The sequence below is a fragment of the Pteropus medius genome, unplaced genomic scaffold, assembly GCF_902729225.1.
Source record: "Pteropus medius unplaced genomic scaffold, Ma_sr-lr_union100, whole genome shotgun sequence".
In the NCBI taxonomy this organism is placed as follows: domain Eukaryota; kingdom Metazoa; phylum Chordata; class Mammalia; order Chiroptera; family Pteropodidae; genus Pteropus; species Pteropus medius.
Window position 1 is genome coordinate 674912 of NW_024350921.1, and position 15808 is coordinate 690719.

The following is a 15808-nucleotide window of genomic DNA, read 5'->3' on the forward strand; positions in this document are numbered from 1 at the left end:
GAGGCACAGAGAGGTTGTGACTTATGTCCAAAGTTGTTCATTGAATTCTGCAGAGCAAGGCTCGCATTCTTCATGTTTTCTCCCCAACGCAAGGACTAAAGGCACCTTGCTTTTAGATGATGAAGTTGTATGGGAGATGGCTTTTTTTTTTTTTAAAGCCAATTTGTAAAAGCAAATGGTGTGATCTTGAGCTTTGTATGCCTTGAGGTAGTATACAGGTCTCGAAGGTCCTGGCATCTTGGTATCCCAGGAGGTGGGAGTCGCTGGCTGTGCCTTTTGCATGTGAGGAACTGAGAACCTAGGGAGACGAAGTGACTCACCCAGGGACATGTAGTGAAATCAGGACTAGACAGTGTAGTCTCTGAGCTGCCACCTCCTCTCCCTGTTCATGGTGCCTACTCATTCATCCTCTGAGTGCAAAGTTTCCCCCCAAATAGCCAATATTTTCTTGGGAAACCTTGGGCCCTGAGCCTTCGTCTGTGTCCCGGGGGGCCTGAGAGCTTACCACAGAGACTAAGGAAGTTAGGGGCCTTTGGCCAGTGGCCATGCAATGACTTGGTCTAATGTGATGTCTCCCAGGTTCTGCTCCTGCAGCCTCTTCCCTTGGACTGGGAACAAATCGTGGCCACCTGGGCTTCTGGCCAGCGGCATTTCATAATGTGTGTCTGTTTTGCAGAGGGTAAACCGCATGCTGTTTCTCAACCAGGCAGAGAAATTCTGGCCATGCTTCTTTGCAAGCACAATACTGTTAGGCAACCTCTGTGTTGAAACATGGTGCAGCTTCTTAAACAAACCTGGGGGTTCTGCCTTTTGTCCTGAAGACTCAGCTCTTCCCATGTGGTCGGTGCAACAAGAGAGATGTCAGCATGGTGAAAAGAGACCTGGGTTAAATCGCCTCACGCCCTCTGAGTCTCAGTTCCTACATCTTTAAAAGGAGATTGTAAGTACACAACATGATAGGGGTTAGAAAATGAAATGAAATAGTATCTCCAAAGCACCGAACTCTGCCCGCTCCCTTTCCAACTTCCCCAGCCAAGTTCCCAGGTCCCCACCCCACAGGACCCCTGGGGAGGTTGAGGGGAGTCACGGCAAAGCATATTAGCCAAGGTGTCTGGTATGGGGGAGGTGGGGAGGGAGGACTGTACCACACGACCAAGTCACTGTAAACCGAAGCGAATGATCTGTACTGCTGCCTCTTCTACCTGCTGCGAACAGTTCTAGAATGAACCATTCACCTGGGCACTTCAGGGCCTTGCAGCAAAATGACAAGAGCTGGGTCTGGAAGGTAGAGAGAGGGTTACTTCTAGTCGCGTGGCTTGGTCAGACCCCTTGTATCAGCCAGAGTCCCAGCAGGAAGCAGATCTACCTCTTGTGTTTCTACAAGAAGACAAAGTAGGGGGACCGCAGGGATGTTGGGGCAGCAGAGAGCAGCCACGGTGGGTGTCGATCTCACCCTCAAGAGGGCAAGGAGAGAAAGGGAAATTTCCTGAGCAAGGAGCGTGCATGCCCTCCTGCCTCCTCTCACCTTCCGGTCTTCTACCGGGGCCTCCTGACGGCTGAAGAGAAAGCCTACATGGCAACTGACAGGGCCCAGAACAGGGTGATGTATGTGCACGTGTGTGTGTGCGTGCACGTGTGTGTGCATGCATGTATGAGCATGCATAAAGGAAAATACCTGGCTCATCCTTGACCCGCTCTGAGCCTCACCCATAAAAATGACAAGACGATCCCTGCCCTGCCCACCTCGCTGGCTGTCCTGTCGGCACATGAGCAGAGCTTCTCAAACTTGCCAGCTCAGGCACCTCTGCTGGGCGTCGGGCCGGTGGGGTGGGCGAGGGCAGAGGTAGCTCTAAGGATAAAGCATGAAATATATTTGTCTTCCTCCAGGTGAACTTAGAAATAGATGTGAAATTTTGAACTGCATAATATAATCTCCATTTGTTTTCATTACAAATAATATTTTAAATTACTTATCCAATTTGCTTAGATTACTTAAAACATTTTAAAAACCAAATGTCGAGTACATTTGGCACTGTGGGAACAGAAGGCATGTGTTGCATGTAGTTTCACGTGTCCCCCACCCCCACCGAGGGCATCTCTAGGTGTAGCAGCCTAACCTGACAAGAGCACAGTCCTCAAACCCTGCTCCTAGTTCTCTCGGAGCCACCACCTGTGTCCTTGGCTGGGTCACACTGGTGAGCATGCAGCAAGGGCTCATATCCTATGCCAAGCAAGGTTAGAAGGTGTGTGACAGCTCTCAGGGGCCTATGATGTCAACTTCAAGTACTTTTCAGAGGTGAGAAGCTGTGAGGGAGCCATAGCTGGACTAATATCAGGTGGTCCAAGGTTTGGGGGTCCCTAATTCCACTTGGAGAAGATGGAAGTGAGAGTGGTTTGCCCTACTGGGAAAATAGAATTAAAAACATACTCTCCCAACCCAGAAAAATCTCTCTACAAAGGCAGAAGAGAAAGAAAACAATTCTGTTATCAAATAGACATTAAAGCCGAGTGTGGCACTCACCACTGAGAGGTTGCCAAGGCAGAAGGAAATCTGACTACTCATACAGCCAAGCAAGTAACCCATCACTCACAAGATAAACGGAAACTAGCCTCATGTCTGAGAACTGGTCAGCACCACTCATCATACATAGTTCATCGTGATTTACCTGGTAAGTGGAGTCACCATCTGTGCTAGTCCATTGATTTTATACCAAAAAAGGAGGCAAACCTCTTATCTTTATGACAAGAAGTAGTTTTGCCACTCGGAGCCAGGCTCCTATCCTACTACAGAAGTTAGGAGGTAGGCTAGCTCCTGGGATGTTTCCATTTCAAAGAAACGGCTCCTGGTTCTTTGAGAAAGACAGGCCTAGATCACAAAGCTGGTAAGAGGCTAACTTAGGTTCTAAAACAAATTTCTGTACACTTCAAAGAGACAGAAAAAGAGGTTAGACATTTTCTAGAGTCAGCACTCCAAGAAAAGGGAGGGGAGAAAAGTCATTTTCCTTATTTTCAACAAGGAGAATTTGGCCTCTCGTTTCTAATTTCTATCTATCCTCAGTCCCTAAGCAGGGAAATGCACAGCAAATTCCAGTGTGTCACCATCGTCCAGCTAGCTGGTCTTCTCTCTTGCACACTGAGAGACACGCAGGGTCTGATTTAGACTAGAGTGAGAGGATGGACAGACAAGGTAAGGCTGGCCGTGCAGAGGGGCGGCTGGGCTGGACTCGGTTTTCCATTGGAATCCTTTTGGCTATTGAAATTGAGCTTGGGAGATGGGGGGCTGAGACTGACCCGGACAGCCAACTTGGGTTTCTGAAAACTCAGAATTAACATTTTCATAGAGAGGAAGCTCAGTGTTGCTCAGACAACTCTGCTTTCCATTTTAAACCCACATGTCACAGGTTGGAATCAGTCAGCAACAGGGCTTCGGACCAAGCTGATGTTTGACCTAGGTGCTTGGGGGGCAATACTTTGAGACTTCTGTGGGAGACAGTGTGCACAGTCCAGTGGGAAGAGGGGAGCCGGAGAACCTAGATCCCGCCAGACTGGGTTCTTCACTGAAAGAGAGCAGCAGGCACTGGACCTGGCTAGGTCCCAGCTCAGTGGCCTTGGGCCCTCTTCTCCAGCCATCTGGTTTCCTCCTGCCTCTGAATGTAGCAGGTGCTGTAGGCCTGGCTGGAATCTGGGTGAGGCAGAAGGAGGGTTTGGCCTACACTTGGGAGGAGGGAAGGCTGCTTTCAGTTTTTAATCCTCTCTTTCTCTGTTCTCTACCTCTGCCCTCAGGCAACATCTCTGCTTCCATTTAGAAAAGACACACTCAGCATTTGGGTTGTTTTTCCCAGTTTCTGCTGTTTTCACATGGGTTTCTTTGTTCTTTCTCCTCAGAGATGAGAGAAAGAAAAAGCATGGAACGCACACTGATGGAGAGAGAAAGGAGAGGAGAGGAGGAGGAGAGGAGGAGGAGGAGGAGGAGGAGGACAAGAGTGAGTGATAGACTCATTGAATGGTTTTCCTTGAGATCCAGGACAGCACTAAATAATAAAAATTCAACTACATAAAATGTAAAGATCCAATCAGCTTTATTAAATGATTCATGACTCAGGTAGTACCCCATCCGGCAAGAAGAAAGTAACTCCATTTAGCTGAAAGGAAAGGCTTATAAAGGCAGACAGAGATGGAAAAAGGAAACTATTACCAAAGAATGTGTTGTTTCAGAAGAGGTCTGGCTCCTTAGGGGATGGGAGGGGTCCATCAGCAGACACCTCACTGGGGTTGACCAGGCAATTCCACCTTGACTGGTTAAAGGTTACATTCCTAGGGAAGGTGGAAACGGTATCGGTATCGGTATCGGTATCGGTATTGGTGTGTCTTGGTCGCTGACATGCGGCCCGGTACAAGTGACTTTGTTTTGGGCCTATTGTACCTTTTTTTTAAACAACAGTCATATTTTTTGTCACACATGGTTCAATATCTACATCAGACTCACGTAGGCAAGTTAAAAATACAGGTTCTTGGGCCCCGTGCACTTCCAGAACTAGAAACTCTGGGGGTGGGGATGAGTCCAGGATTCTGCATTCCTAAACAGCTTCCTCTATGCTTCTTACACTGGCAGGAGCTTGAGAAAGGGGCTCCTCCAGAGACAACCTGCCTAGGAAAGGGTGTTGCCCTCTAAATCAGAAAGGCAGGACCACCACTTACTGAGGGGGGTGACCTTAGGCAAACCATCTGACCTCCCTCTGTTTTTCTCTGAGAGAGAACACAGCACGGAAGTTTGGGGAGGGTTACATGAGAAAGCGTGAGCATAAAGGGCCTTGAAACTGCGTAGGGCCAGGAATAGAAGTAGTGTGGTACTGTCACTGCTTGACTGCTTGGGAATCATCCAGGCCTTTAAACATTCTCATTTTGGGAAAATACTCTGAGTCCACTAAAGCATCAAGCTCTCCTGTACCACTGGCTGGGTCCACTGCCAGGCCTTCCTTTTAAAAATGTTCAGAGGGGACTCTGAATTCCAGGACCAACCTGCTCTGTCTGGGGAAGGACTACCCCTCCTCACCTCCCATTCTGATCTTTGAGGCTCCTACTGTGTGCTGAGGCCACCTACACCTTGTCCAGGTGGGAAAGAACTATATCCTCTTCCTCCACTAGGGACACCATCGAGGTCCTAGTGCCTGGGCTTCTCTGGTTCGGCTGCTCATGTTCCTCCCGTGTCTTATTTAGTGTACAAATGAGCAAGGAGGAAAAAGTGCAGAAATAAAATGGAGTCACTATGGTCAAGCTGCTAAATTATAACAATCGCAGATGCTCGAGCCTGAGGAAACACTTCCAATCTTGCTTTACGTGGCCTAGATCCTGGAACTTTTGGACTTTTCGGTTGTGCATCAGTGCCTGGATGTTCCATGGATAAGCCTCTGAAGGATGTTTCTTCATTCAGACTGCTGGACATCTGGAAGGCTATCATTCCGAGCCAATCAGTGGGCTGAGAATGCAGGACTAACTTTTCTCAAACGAGTGCGTTTTACTACAAAAAGAACTTTTCTTTCTCTTTCGAAACATACTGAGTGTTACCTGCTAGTGTTTTCGATTTGCAGGTCCTGAGATCCTTGAATAAATCACTGTCATGTATTTCTCTCCAAAGTCTTCTGATTCATTTATCGCCAACAACTTACTCTGCATGAGGAAGTAAAACACACAACCAGGGACTCATGGGTCCTGTCTCCAGGGACATGCGGATCTGGACCACTGGGATTCTAGACTTGCCAAGGGTGGTGGGCTGGGTAGAACAGCCTCATTTCTACATAATGCTTGGTACAGTGCTAAATTGACACTCGGTTAAACTCTTGTTGAATTGAAGAGTTTTTAGTGCCTGGTTTTCTCACATCTGGTCCTGTGAAGATCTAATAAAATGAATTTTTTAATAATAATAAATTATTAAGAACTTACTCTAAGTACTTACTACAGTTAGACACCAAAGCTAGGTGGGTAATCTATGAATTATCTCTTTTAACCCTCCCGATAACTTATAAGCAGGTCCTATCACCTCTTAATCCACGGATGAGGAGTTAGAAGCTCATAGTCCAAAGTCATACAACTATTGGTAATGGGGATGGGATCAAACCCAAGTTAGTCTCCCCTGCCACAGTTCTTTTTTAATGAACAGCCCTTTATAAAATGCAAATGTTGTAGTAATGACTGCTTCCCTTACTCCCAACCCCTTCCAGAAAAATGATGGCAAGAAGAAATGTGGCATTTCACAGGCAACAGTGTTTTCTATGCATATGGCTTTGGTTTTATTTGTTTATTTGTTGATTTATGTGTTTCAGGGTTTATTTTTTCCGAACATTTTTCAAGAGCATTTGCAAAGTCCATGTGATCGAACCCCAACTTCGGCTTGATTGAGGCATTGCTGCATTATCCTTGAGGAAGGAGACTCAGAGAGGAGGCAGATTGCTCAAGGACTGAGGGCTGGGAGGTGACAGGGTTGGGCCCGGGACAGGCATCCCAGTAAAGGCAAAGGCAGCCAGAGCCCAGGGGCTGGGGTGGGAGTAGGGTGTGGGGATTGGTTGAATCTGCAGTCTCCAGGTCTTGGGTGGGGGCTCAGATGCTAGTAGTAGTGATAAGTAAGTCTAAAAAAGCTTTGGTCTTCTACCTGCTGACAGTAATGGTGTTTAGAGTAGTTAGAGTATTGTTAATTGATAAAATATACAAATACAAAAAACCCACAATGATTCACCAATGCTTTTAATGAATTTTTGCTTTGTGGATCAACAACAGAAGCTCCATGCCATTTGTAAATGGTAACATATGCACGTGAGAATATAATTCATTTACTGTCCTCACTCCTGGGAGTGGTGTTAGAATTTCAGGACCTCTGCAATCCCGTTTTCCCCATTCTCTATGCCTTCCTACCTCTCTCCCCCAACTCGCCCCACACCCCAGGTTTGTAAGGAAAGCTTCAGAGGAACACTCGTTTCAGGGCCACCTGCCACGGTGTTGGGAATGAGGATCTCCAGGAGTCTGGAATGGGAGGGTGGACCATCGAAAGGCCTCTCAGAAAAGAGCCCAATTGCTGTTATGACCTAAAGGGCAAGTTCAGCAATGGGTCAGTATCTGATATAACTGCAGGGACCTAGAGCAGGATCAGGATGAGGTTTGGGTGGTGGCCTTGTGCTCATGAATACGCAAGGAAGAGACCCTGAGACTGGGATTTCGTGTGGGGTCCAGGTAGATAAGGGAGGGCTGAGGTGTTCAAATGCTTTTCATAGCAGAGTTGTTTCAGTTCTTCCCTTCCACAGTCTTCAGTGACCAGGGAGAGGTGGGGACTCCTAATGCTGATCACCCGTGTACCACACACGCTTCCTGTGTGACAAGATGATGGGCGAGTGTAACTGTCTTAGTCTCACTGCTGTAGAGAATGAACGGGTAAGCCTTCTCTTCTCTCCAGTACACGTGGGTAAGCTGAGCCTTCAGATTTTGAATTTTGGCCTTTTCTGTCATAGGACATAAACAAAAATTTTATATTCCATTGTACAGAACATGCCCTGTGAAATAAATGACTACCTAAAGGAGAAAAGCAAAGCCTATTTATCCAGAGCTGGCTATAGTGAGGGAGTCGGCCACCATCACTTGGTTTGTGCAGAGACTCAAAGGCAGGCAGAGGACTGGGACAGCTTGATGGTGGAAAAAGGGAAGGCTCAGGTGTGCCCTGATGGGGGGCGGTTGGCCTGGGGAGGCTGGAGGTGTGCTAACTAGATGCTGGGCATCCTATGTGTTTGGTTAGGGGGCATATTTGGCTTGTTCTGGTTAGTCCTAAGTTAGAAATGCATGGAAGAGGGGGACAAATATCAGGGCAGTTGTCAGTTACTAATCACATCCTGGCCATTTGGGGCCAATTGTTACAAGCATTGTTGTTTGGTTTCCTAGACTGATTGCTGGAGATGCTGGAGATTGCTGGATTGGTTGCCACAGATTGTGGGTCAGAATTCTATTTTTGTATCTGGTCTGGCCATTGTCCATTCGTATATTTAGTCTCTCACCCCCTCCCCACTCCAGGGGGTCTGGGCACATTGCAGGGGATTGGCCTGGATTGACTCAGATGAGGAAAGGGTCAGAGAGCAAAGGCAGAGCTCCGTTGATTTGTGTTGAAATAAAAAACGTCGTGTTTGTGTTTTAACAGATAACTGCACCATCTGTCATATACCTTTCAGGGGTGAGATTTCAGAATCTAGCCTCGTTCATTACTTTGGAGCTATTCTACAACTCTTTGTAAGCTGTAGGAAAACTGATAGGCCTGTAAATTGTGTCCTGTCTGGTAGAGATTTGATTGGTTTCTGTTGGAAAAACCAGTTTTGTCTCCATTTGCAAGTCCCAACATTTTTTTCCCCACATAAATCTGTGCTGTTTTGACTGTTTCTTTGATCCCGTTAGAAGATCTGCTTGCATCCTTCCTGTCTTTTAAAGACATGTTTATTTTTATATTTGTATGAGGGTCATGATAATACCTCTTTCTCAAAAGTATTTCTGGTTCTCAGGGCGGGATGAGGCCCTGAAAGAACACAGTGAGGTCTTTCTCGCTTATTTAGAGAGGCGGCCAGCAGGCCCTGTGTTGATATCCTGGCTCCCATGCTCCAGTGTTTATAACTTTGGCATCACAGGGAGAAAAGCCAACCGTGACTTGTTTGGGAGGGTAGGCCCACTGAGAGCGATTAGAGAGGAAACAAGGGTGACAACCCCGCTGGGGGTAGCAGGGCGCTTAGAGCTGGCCGGGCAGGCCTGGGTGTCTGCAGGAAGAAGGCCTCGAGTGAGGGTCTGTGCCTGTGGTCAAAGGGCAGGATGATTCAGGCCAGCAGGCTGATGGCAGAGAGTGGCACCTGTGTCCTGTAGCCACAGGCCATGTCCCAATGTTGTCCACTAAAGAGATCACCACAAACATTTCTCACCACTGGACTGAGGCCAAGTTCTCTGTGACTCTGGTCACTGGGCTGTGTCCAGAGGGCTTTGGGTGGCCAAGAGCTTCTCTGGAAGATGAGAAGCATTGTCAGCTCAGTGGGGGCTGCTCTGGGCCCCCAACCATGTCCAGAGCAGAGATCCAGAACTGTTGAGGTATCAGAGCCTTCTGATGGACTCATTGCCCCTTTTCCTAGCTGCCACCCCCAAACCAGGAAGTCTCAGACTTCCCAGCTCCGTCTACCTAATCTGAGTGTCCAGTTAATTAAAGTTCACCACTGCGAGTCCAGGGCTCAGAGGAATGAAGCCTGACCAGCTGGGGGTGCAGGGGTGGCATTCGGAGATGGGCCTGCAGTTTTCTGGCAGCTGGGAGAGACTCCAGAAACAATCAGGAGACAGAGGCCAGGCAAGAGGCCTCCACTCTGCTCCATAACAGGATGGGACATGTCTGGCAGGAGAGGGGCGCATGCTGTCGCCAGAATCTGGGAGCAGGGAGTAGGATTTGGAGTTCAGAGGTCCTCCTCAGGTGGAAGCCTAGCTCTCTTCCTTGTGAACTGTGTGACTTAGGCTCATTGTCCCCCACCCCCAGTTTTCTTCTCACCTCGGTAAAGTGAGCTGTGCGTGGTGGCTGGGCCCTGTAATGGAAAGATATGTGCTGAATATCAGACCCAGGGCCTGGGACATAGGACATACTTTCTAAGTACAGGGTCCCTTGTCCCCTTTCATGAGACTGGGGTGCATGGTGGGGCTGTGAGGAGGAGTCAAGAGCTCAGTCATCAGAACCAGGAGTCTGCGAGTGTGGGGACTGCCTGCTTCCTTGCCAGTCCATCCCCCAAGGCCAGGCCAGGCACAAAGGCTGCCCTAGCAGATGCCCAGGGCTGTCTCTGGAAGGGGAAATGGGGCTCATTTTATCAACTTGAACTTCCCTCTTGTTTCCCACCCACCTTCTTACCACCTTACCCACCTCGTCTCCACAGAAGTCACTACTTTCCAAACACCTGGACCAGAGTCCTGGCCTCTGACCTCTCGACACCAGGTCCCTGGCTCTAGATGTCTATGCATAGCCAGGAAGCAGCTCCTGCAGGTCTCAGCCTGACCTGGGAGAGGGGCTGGGTGGGGACAAGGTCAGAGGCTGGGTGAGGCTGACTCGACACTGAGCCAGTAGCCTGGGGCTCCCTAAATCCTGTCTGACTGCAGGAGGTTGGTCCCAGCACCCAGGGTGGGGCTCCGCACATGGGGTGTGGGGTAGGAGCCCTGGCAGCAGGGGCTGGGAGCAGGGCAGGCCATCACTTGGCTCTCGGATAAACAGAGAGCTGTGTGTAGGTGGATTTCTCACGCTAGCGGTCCTTCTTCGTACTTTCACATCCTTCCACTTCGGGCTGCTTCTTCATGTCCAGTGCTTTAATGAGTTAGTGGTGTAGTTAGTAGCTGACATTGACAGAGCACTTCACTTTGTGCACAGAACTTTCCTAAATGGTGGTAAAACAAACTCTATTATGGTCCCCACTGCACAGAGGAGAAAACGGAGGCACAGAGGGGTTAGAATTGTGCCCAAGGCCACAAACTAGTAGAGTCATATTCATTCACCGTTGCAGTTCAACTCCCTGAACCCAGCAGGTGCTAAATAAATGTTTCTCAGGTTTCACTGAATAGTGACTGATATTGCTTGTATGCTTCCCCCCAGCCCTCGCTCATGGGTGCCCCCATTTTTGGGATGACTGTTCAAGTTCAGTGGTGCAGCATCTAGTCCTGGGGCAAGGCGAGGGCTATTCTTCTGTCCAGCACCTACACCCCGAGTCAGGGCCTTTCTGTGCCCGGTCTGGGACCCAGAGCCAACCCGGGCTGTGACCAGGCTTGAGTGGGGCAGGCTGGAAGAGGGCTTCTCACCTGCCTTACTTGGGAAAGCATTTGGCTTCTGGCCTCTTTCCAATTGGCAACCATAGCAAAGCAATTAACTTCTTGGTGGAATGTGATGGGCTCAGTTCCCCCAGAGTGAAATATCGTTAGAGTAAGAAAATGATCAACACGCCCATTCCTTCTCTACAGAGTACATGACGTTTTGGATTAGACTGTTGTGTTGCTACACGCTGGGGATTTAGGGCACGGTTTTGGTATTGTCAGAGATGTTTGCTATCTTTCTTTGTATATTTTAATCTTCTGAGAATGTGGATGGCCAAGCCATAAATGATGCCAATTCTATCTTTGTGGAGTTCTTAGCTAACCACCTCCACTACCAATGCATGTGAGCTGCCCTGTGTTCTGGCACTGAGCAGGCCACTGTCCCCCTGACAGCCACCTTGTGGCATGGTGATGAGTAGCATGGCCTCTGGGACCAGAAGGCCTAAGTTGAAATCTCAGGTCCAGCACAAACTTCCTGTGTGTGTTAGTTACCACATAGTGGGGGATTTGGGACAACAGCCATCTGTCTTAAATTCTGGAGGCGTCGGCAGGCCTATCTCTCTCTGACAGCCCCAGGGGAGGGTCCTTCTTGGACTTTTCTGTATCCTGGTGTTGCCAGCAGTCCTTGGTGTCCCTCGGCTTGTAGATGCATCACACCACTCACACAGCTGTCTTCTCCTTGTGTGTCTTCACATCGTCTTCCCTTCATGCATGTCTGTCTTGTTCCAAATTTTTCCTTTTTATAAGGACACCAATCATATTGAGTCAGGGCCCACTCCAAGGATCTCTTTTTAACTTGATTGCCTCTGTAAAGACTCGATTTCCAACTCAGATCACATTCTAAGACATTGGGGATCAGGATTCCAACTGTCTTTTTTTTTTTTTTTTTTGTGTGGGGACAGTGGGGAGAGAGACACAATCTAGCCCATGTGCTTTGGTACCTTCGACAACTTGCTGAATGTCTGCACACCTCGGTTTTTCTATCTGCTAGACAGGCTGCTTCTATATCAGAATACTTACCTCTTAGGGCTGCTGGAATGATAACATAAGTCAATATGTGAATAATGTGCTTGGAATATAGTTGGGCACTTACTAAACGCTCTATGGGTGAGAGCAGCTCTTACCATGACCCTCTTCTCACAGCTGTAGAAATGCAGACTAGGGGTTAAGATGTTTGCCAAGGGTTTGAAGCTGAATTAGAAACCTAAGTCTGCCTAGATCTAGAGATGGCTCTGGGATAGGCCACCACTGACAGGTCACATGGCCTGGCCATGTACAGAATTTTTGTCAAAGCCAGTGAGGCTCGAATGCTCCTCGGGGAGTAGGAGATGGCTTCAGCCCTTAGTCTTGAACTTGGATGAAATCTCACCACCCGCGGCTTCTTCAACTACAGAGGGAAAAGTGTGCCCTGGGGTGGCCCAGACCTCTTCTCACCCTGACAATCTGTGGGTCTACAGATTTTCAAGTCCAAGGATGAAACACATGATGGTCCCACTAAAGTGGAAGTCCCCAACCCCTGGGCTGTGGACTGATACTAGTTCATGGCCTGTTAGGAACCGGACCGCATAGCAGGAGGTCAGCGGTGGGTGAGTGCATGAAGCTTCATCTGTATTAATAGCCGCTTCTTTATCACTGCCTCAGCTGTACCTCAGGTCATCAGACATGAGATTCTCATAGGAGCACTGGCCCCTGGTGCCAAAGAGGTGGCACCCTCAGTAAAGCAGCCCTAGCTGCTGTTTTGCTTGGTTCTACCAGTATTTGGCCCAAGGCAGCCAAAAAGCTCAGCCAGCTCCTTGGGGCTTGTTAGAGTGGGCCTGGATGGCTTCATCTGCCTTTCAGCATCCAGCAGAGCCACAGCGTGGGGCTGGGGAGCTCATGAGGTTCAAAGATCCCCAGGGGACTGACTGAAACCGAGAGAACTGGTGGATTCCTTCCCACCTCGGCGAGAACCACAGCAACGTGGACTGGAATCCCTCAGCACCCCTGCCCGGGGCCAATTCCTCTGGTACAGGCCCAGGAGGTGAGTCGGGTGGGCCTGTTTGCCTGCATGTGATCCTAACCCTATCTTCTTGGTCGCCTTGGTCACTGGAGAGTGGCCAGGATGACCATTGGGTTATTCATCCTCCTGAGGCATTAATGGAGTGAAGAGGAAGAAAAGCATGAACCCATGATTCAGGTAAGAAAAGCAGGGATCTATGATTCAGGTAAGAAAGACGTGAACCGATGATTCAGGGAAGAACCTATTTATTCTCAGCAATTGTTTGGAGAATCAGATCCACTTGAATTAGTGAAGGAATGTGAATATTTCTCAGAAATTACAAGAAAAGATGAAATATTGCCATTTGTGACAACATGGATGGATCTTGAAATTATCATACTAAGTGAAATAAGTCAGACAGAAAATGCTGAGAAGCATATGATTTCACTCATATGTGGGATATAAAACAGAAAGCAACAAACAAGACAAACAAAAACTCAGACACAGAAAACAGCTCAGTGGTTACCTGAGGGAAAGGTGACGGGGAAGGTAGACAGAAGTAGAAGGGGTCAAATATATGGTGACAGAAGGAGATTTAACTTTGGGTGGTGAACACATAATACAATATACATATGAAGTATTATTGAACTGCATACTTGAAACTTACATAATTTTATTAACCAACGTCATCCCAATAAATTTAACTAAAAAAAAAGTGTTTTAAAAAAAGTAGCTGGAAGTAGGTCAAGTACACTCTGGAAATGAATCCAGGCTAACAGAGTGTTCTGAGCAGACACACCTGGAGCTAATAAGTATGACTCGTTATCGATGCATCATCACTTTATAGTATGTGACTATTTTTCATAAATGTTTAATGTGTATTTGCTATAAATTATTTGTTTTTTACTTAGCAACCCTTTATAATACAAGTGTACTCAGAATAAATTTCACCCTAGCCCTATTCCAAAAGTGTCAGCATTATTGACGCCCCAACTTTTACTGGATTAGTGGAGGCAGGTCAAGGCTTAGATGTCTCAAAGGTAATGGGGTGACACGCTGCAGGCTCTTGGGGGGAGGACAGGTAATGCTGGTTGTCGAGACCAAATCCAGTGAGAATTGTCATTTGAATGGCTCTACCACATGGAGGAGACTGTCCTGTACAGGGGACCTTAATATTGGTTATTGGTTAACCAGCATCTTGCTTGTTATGAATTGACATTCATTTGTTCACATCTTTATTGTTGTCATTTTCCTACAATTCTATTTCCTCCATTAGACTGTGAGCATTTAGGGCCTAGAATAGTGCTGGGCCTGAAATAGGGGCTCAAAAACTTTTAATAAAACGAATGAATGAATGAAAATGAATGAATGAACAGGGGTGCGAACTCAGACCTGGGTCTTTCTGAACCGGTTAGTGGGGACTGGAGTCTGATTCCCCTGCTCGAGCTGAGAAGAGGCTAGGGGTTAGCCCCTGGACACTCTGCTGTTCCGTGAGGCCCTTCTGATCAGCCCAACCTTAGCTTCACCTCTGTCTTCAGCTCTGGAATTACTTTCACTCAGTTGCTTCTTCTGCCTGCAGGAGCCAAAGACACAGCCCTGAAGAATGTGAGGGGCGCAACGCCTCAGGCCGTTGCCCTCAGCCCTGGTGGGCAACACATTTACAACCGTGGGAGTGCTTCAAAAGTGTTGGCTGCCAGTCCACTCCTCTCGAGATCTGCTTGGTACGGGAGTGGCCTGGGCGTCAGCGTTTGCCAAAAGCTTCTCATGTGCAGGACCACTGCGATAGCGCCTCTCAGAGTCTTGTCCACGTCAGAACCATCTGGCGGGCTTGCTATACTCCTGTTGGTCGGCCCTTTCCCTGTCTCTGATTCAGGAGTCCGGGGTGGGGGCTCAGAGTGGGTGCTTTAACAAGCCCCCTGGACTTGTGTGTCTGCTGCTATGGATCTGAGCAAGGCTTTAACTGTAGCCTTGGAACTTGGTCTCAGCGGACCCTCTCCCACCCAGGGTGTTTCCTACTCCCTGCCCCTATCGACTTGTCTCTCCCCTTTCTACAGGTGGGACGCTTGCTTTGCCCTCTGCACTGGTCTGCCCTTTGCTGAATCCTGGGCTATCCCTGCTAAGGTGTAGGAAAATTTGTTCATATCTACTTTTCTCAACCCAAAGGAGATTGGAATGCTTCTGAAAGCATTCTGTGTAGGGGGAAATGGACCCCCAAATGGGGAACTAAACCTGTAGAAGAGGACATACTCTGAGGGGTTGGGGTCTGGGCTCAGGTTGGTCGGTTTGTACTTGAGAGGTCCTCCTTTTGGTGACTGATGGGCTTGGCGAGCCCCCGATGTCAAAGCATTGGAGTATTGACATGGTTAATAAAAACCGTGGTTAAAACAAGGTGGTTCTCAGAGAAGAGGGGAGTGGAAGGCTCTGAGCCAGGCATCGATATTCACTGCCGGTCCATTTTAAAGTCTCTCTCTTCACCACACTGTCCAGTTCATAAAATCTGCAGTGGTGTGTCACCGCCCTTGTCTTCTAAGCTCAGCCAGCCTCTCCCATGCCAGGTCACAGCTTGTGGATTGAGGTTGGCTGCCACGGCCTGCAGTCAAGGGGGCAGAAGGCAGTAGCTTTTGTGGGATGACGTGGGACCCACAAGGAATGTCATTTCTCGTGAAGCTGGTGTGCTAGCCTGTGACAGGGACATTGAGGAACGTGGGTTTCTCTTTGTGATTACCTTCGGCCGAGGTCCTCATTCCAGCTGCCACAGCCTGCTGAGCCCAGTGCTGAGCCTGCCCTGATAGCCGGCCCATGGATGCTTTGAAGACAGCGAACCAAAGCCAGGGCTCTGTGTGAGGTTTGGGTGCCTGTCAGGAGGACTAGGCTGTGTTTTATAAAACATGATACACGGAGGAGAAGGCAGAGGGTGCATATGGGGCCCTGCATCACATCCCTGCTTTCCAGAAGCATGGACCTCAGGTGTCAGCTGAACAAAATGTT

At 48.5% G+C, this 15808-nt stretch overlaps 1 long non-coding RNA gene across 1 annotated transcript; it reads left to right on the forward strand.

Annotated features, from left to right (window-relative positions):
• The first annotated feature begins 716 nt into the window (after window positions 1–716).
• On the forward strand, window positions 717–3929 carry LOC120584418 (uncharacterized). The gene is made up of 3 exons (XR_005648027.1): window positions 717–940; window positions 2496–2669; window positions 3886–3929. It is a non-coding gene; the product is annotated as an uncharacterized LOC120584418 (long non-coding RNA).
• Window positions 3930–15808: the final 11879 nt, after the last annotated feature.